The following is a 5,657-nucleotide window of genomic DNA, read 5'->3' as shown; positions in this document are numbered from 1 at the left end:
AAAGCGAATTTTGAGAATGATGAGGGCAAAAAATGTTTAAGTGTGCTTTACACAATTGATGTATGTATGGATTGTGATGAATTGTATGAGCCCCAATAAAATGATTTAAAAAACTCTTAAAATCATGAACAAGATTAAGTTCACTGGTTCATATAGGATGGCGGAATTCCTGAGACTATGGCCCTTCGTCCCCTTTCAGCTTTGACAGTGAACTTATCCCTGAGTTGTGGGCAGTTAACACGGCCCTTCTTCAGACGATCTATTACGGTTCTTGGGTTTTATGTGCCTGTGGCTACCGTCCCCTTTGGAGGACATTTTCTATTATGCTGGTGGATAAGAGTGGGACGGGATTGAGACCTGCATTTGATGGAAGGTGTGGGTCCTTCGGTTCCTTGGAAATATCTTTATGAAGCCACCTTGGGAGAGGGTGTGAGCCGGATCACACCTTTGTTTCCTTGAGGACATCTTTGAGTTTAGAGCTAGTAAAGGGTGTGGCTTCAGACACCATCTTGATTGGGACATGGAGGCATGCTGGTTCTAGCCAGCACACACCACGTCGCCTAGAAAGTCACACTTCCTGGTTTCTGACTGAGCTTTCCTAGAAGCAGAAAGACCTGCTGTGGCTTTTGGATATTTGGGGGTTTGGGCCCTGGTGGCGTAGTGGTTAGGCATTGGGCTATGTCCCACAAGGTCAGCAGTTTGAAACCTCCAGTCAATCCTAGGGAGAAAGGGATTTCTAGTCTGCATGGGAACTCACAGGAGCAGTTAGACCCTGTGTGCATAGGGTCACTATGAGTCGGCATCAACTCCATCGCAGTGAGTTTGGTTTGGGTTTGACTCTGGGCGCTGCACTAGGCTCGCCTGCTTGACTCTCGGATTTTGGACTGACCAGAACACACCACCATGTGAGATATTTCCTCAAAGTTTTGTGAGTTTCTGTGAAACTTTATAGTGAATTGCAAAACCCAGGGATATGGAAGAATGTACTTAAGGGGAGAGTAGAGGGAAAAACAGAGTAGACTAGCATCTTGGAAGTGTCAGACATTTGGGACATCAATCTCCAACTCTTTGGGACTAATTTGGTATTACTTCTTATTAAAGATATTTTACTACAATCCCCATGGCTCCATTCTCAGTCAAACAATAGACAGGTTTATGTAGGCAGGCACTAGGTTTAGGGAGGCAGGCTTGCCTTAGAATAATCAAACATTTGAGGCCAAAAGGCCAACATTCACCCAAGAACAAAGTTCAAATGGGTTGGGGACGAAGGATGAATGAAAACAGAAAACCCAGGGAGGATGTGGAATTCGTGATGTTACATTGTGGGGGTTGCAAACCACAACATGAAACAAAATGCGAATAAATTGTTGAAAAGAAAAACCGATCTGTTCTGTAAATCTCCACCCAATCACAGTAAATGAGCAGGGGAATGAAACAGGGGCAGAGGCGAATGGTGTTTTTCCAAGTAGATAAGTCCTTGAAATTTTGCCTGAAAATCTTTGAAGATCTCTCTGAGAGGTATTTATTTTAGAGTAAAGATGCCTGGGTTAAACTTGATTCTACCAATTTCTATTTATACCCCTTTCAGGATTCATTCTCATCTGCCCTAAATCGAGTTTTCCTCCCACAGGAAATTTGGGAGGATAAAATGAGGTCAGGTTGATCAAATAACTTCTTGAATTGTAAGGTGCCCTACAGACGTTCGGTGTTCGCACTTTCAGTACGCTGACCGCTACTCCTTGTCTGGTAGACTATGTTTGGGGATGTGTACCCCAAGGAGGGAAGGAATCTCTGAGGGGCCCCACCACATGATAAAATCATATTTGAGCATGCTGAAAACATTTGTGAAATACATAATTAAAACAAAACTCATGATTTAAGGATAAAATATTAATGAAAATGCTCAAAAACAAGTAATAAAATATAAATGTGAAGTAGCTCGCATTGTTCTGCTGTTTGAACAGCTTCGGAATCTGAAGAAAAGCAATGATGACAGCTTGATCAAATCTAATCCACAGAGTGGCTTGGTTTTCGCTGAGCCCTCGCCTCCTATAGGAGCCCGCGTGGCATGGTTGAGGCTGGAGAATAGCCTGTAGACCAGCAGTTGCAACCTACCTGCTGTTCGATGGGGGAACGCTGTGACAGTTGGCTTCTGTAAAGATCGTCAGCCTTTGAAACCCTATGGAGCAGTTCTGCCCTGTCCTATAGGGTCCTGGTGAATGGACTCCCCTCAATGAAAGTGGATTTGGGTTTTAGGGTTTTGTTGTTGTTATTAAGTGCCTTCTAGTCATTTCTGAATCCCAGCAACCCTGTGTACAATGGAACAAAACCCTGAGTGGTCCTGAGCCCAGTGTAGCTGCTGGGTCAGACCATCTTATGGGGGTCATCTTCTTTGTTCACGCTGGTTGGAAAACATATACCTCTCTGCTTGGTTAGATTCTATTTCTCAATTGTGTACGGGAGGTGCTGGCTTTCAGATGCTAATCATTGTAATTGCATTCATTTCCTTTTTGCTGCTGTAATGAATGACCAGAAACTTGGTAGCTTAGAATAACCCTTGTGAATTATTTAACAGGTTAGAAGGTTAGGAGGTTAGAAGCCTAAAATGGGTAGGCAGGGCTGCATTCTCCTTGGAGGCTCCCAGGGATGAATCTTACTTTTGCCTTTTCCAGCATGTCGAAGCTGTCTGCTTTCTTGACACTTTGACCTCTGCCGTCCTCTCACAAGGTCTCCTGCGTTTGCCCATCTTCTTCAGCAGGGCTCTCTCTCCAGCTCACGATCCTTACATTACTGACAAAGGAAAAGTGCCTGTCCACATGTAATAAGATATACTCACAGGTTCCAGTATACAGACATCTTTCAGGAATTGGGGGTGGATGGGTGGGTGGCATTATTCAACATACCCAGTCAGCAGCAGTAAACACTTATTGAGCTTTTTTATCTGCCAATCACTTTATATAGATTACATTAAAAAAAAAACCTTATGATATATATAATTATCTTCACTTTAAGGTCAGAGAAGTTGAATAACTTGGTCTAGGTCACACAGCTAGGATTGCAACCCAGGCAGGCACACTCCAAAGCACAAAGTCTGTGTCAGCCTGTGCTAGTAGTGCCTCTTGAAATGTGAACAGATTAACCCACGAGACTTGGAGGAAGTCAAAACTCAAAGCCTCACTGCCATCGAGTTGATTCTGACCCAGAGCAGAGGCTCTAAGTGCCAGTTTTGCGTCACTTTATTGTTGTGATAATTTTAGAACACTAACAAACACAATGGTAAGACATTTGTTATAACGGTTTTCAATGTCTAAAGCAGTCCCTGAGAGCTTCCATGAAACCCTTCCACCATCCTGTAGTTTGCCATGCTTGCTGCCACGGTATCATTTTCTGTTTTAGAATATTTATAAATGGCAAGCAGTCATAGTATGTCTTCCACTACTTTGTGCAGTTGTTTCTTTGTTCTGTCTGGTTCAGCTGCCAGCCCCTTGTGTAAAAGTAGACATAAGCCTCTCCCAATTAAAAAAAAACTCAGAATAGTATAGGGAAAGCATTTGATGAGCTTTTGTTTAATTAAATAGTCTACCTGAGGCACAATTTTATTCTAAAAGTACTACAAACCCAAACCAAACCCACTGCCATTCAGTCAGTCCCAACTCAGCAACCCGACCTTTTGAGGGTTTCCGAGGCTGCACATCTTTCAGGACGCAGACTGCCTCATCTCACCCCAACAGAGCGGCTGGCAGGCTTAAATAGCCTAGTTTTTTGGTCAGCAGCCCAAAGCTTAAGCAACGGGGGGACACCACCAGGGTCCTTGGGAACATATAGATATGGTAAATTAGCATTTGGATGATCCCTGATAAATGATGCCTTCTGGTATGTAGGGCCCTCTCATTTGCATTCTGCGCTGAGTCTATACCTATTTTTACCAATGGAATACAATGGAAGTGATGCTGTGCCAATTCTTGCTCAGCCTGGCAGCTCCTACTTCCCCCCTTGGAACCCTTCCTTTGGGGGTGTTCCCTATGGAGTCCTGCCACCACGCTGTGAGGCGGCTCAAGCAGCCATGTGGAAGACCCGTATACAAGAGAGGTGCCTCCTGGTAGCCCTGGCTAGTCCAGGGAAGCCTCTAGATGTCTGACGCCACCCACGTCCCTAACTACACCTTGGGAAACGGAAGAATTTCCCCATTCAATCTGTATAGTTGAGAAGGGAAATGTGAGGGAGAATGGGTCAATAGCCATTGCTAAAAGAAACACAACAACGTGCTGCTGTAGACCCGTCAGAGAGTCAGAGATTCCGGGCTGAGGAGACAGAGATCCTGTCACCTACATGCCAGTGAGTGGGTGCCTGGAGCTTGAAGCAGAGTCTTCCTGTATACAGTTCAGAGACGAAGATGGAAAGCTCACGTAAGGTTTTCAAAGACTGGGAACATGATGGTGGGGGAGGGGTCCTGGGGCCTCATGCTACTTTGGATTCTCGCGCCCTCCCTTTTCCTTAGGACTTGGCAGGCGCGTTTCTTTCTCTTTTCTTTTCTCTTCGGGGGTTTTCCTAACTCCTTCCAATGGAGCAGATTTGCTTTTTTGTTTTGTAGTCTGTGCTACAAATGTTTTCTTGTTCTGTGTTCAGGCTCTAGATCTCTCATGTGAGCAAAAACAAGAATCATGGCATCAAATGGGATTGATCCCATTCCTGAAGCCATTGTCCCCATTCCTGACCCAATTCCTGACTCCAATTGTCTCAAGAGACAATCCCTTAAGGTTCCTCTTTTTAGCTGGAAAGCATTCGCAGAAGATGCCTAGGAATTCACAAGAGGTTCAAGTGCTAGTCACAGCAGGGGGCATCACCGTGAGGATGAGCCTTGAAGCCATGTGCCCAGGGAGGGTCTTCATGATGGAGCAGGGACCTTCCACACTCCATAGTCTTTCTTTCTCAACTCTTCCACCCCATCCCATTTCCAAGCCGGGAGAAGGAGAAGACAAAGACACGGTCGCTATGGAAACCCCATCTAGCAGGAGCTCCTGGTGCTGGCTTGTGTGGCTGCAGTAGGAGGGCCAGTAAGGGGTGAGATGGAGACTGAGATTCAAGTGGGAGGAGCATCAGGGAGAACAGGGGAAGGAGGAAATCTAGCTCAACTGACAGTATAAATTCCCTTCCGGACTGATGTTCTGGTTAGCAGGAGGAAATGTATGGGAATGGGCATAGGTAATTGTCTGAATCAAAGTCAGGCTCCCACTGCAGGATAGGGAAAGGGAGACAGAGAAAATAGTCAAAGTCTTTGAACCCAGGAGAAGAGAACCCAGTCCATTATTCTCTAGCTTTGCTCAGACACTGTGAATATTGTATTTTTGTAGAACAAGGATTGGTTTTTTATGTAAAGCACAAAAAGACAGTTTATAAACAGGCTGGTTGGATTATTTATTTACATAGCCATTATTTAGTAGTGTGCAGTGTCTGCCAAATCATGCGCTAAGCACCTTACAAATATTAACCCTCCTAACAATTCTGAAAGAGAGATCCTTGAGGAGAATAATATTTTTTTTCTCTATTTTTTAGATGAGGAAACTGAGGCTCAGTGCGTCTAAGGGCTAGTCCAAGATAGAGTTCCTAGATTTAGCTAATAAATATACAGGGCACCCAACTAAATTTGAATTCCAAAA

The sequence above is a fragment of the Echinops telfairi genome, unplaced genomic scaffold (genome assembly GCF_000313985.2).
Source record: "Echinops telfairi isolate 266 unplaced genomic scaffold, ASM31398v2 ScPeMD7_3;HRSCAF=10, whole genome shotgun sequence".
NCBI lineage: Eukaryota > Metazoa > Chordata > Mammalia > Afrosoricida > Tenrecidae > Echinops > Echinops telfairi.
Note: the sequence above shows the minus strand (reverse complement) of the source record.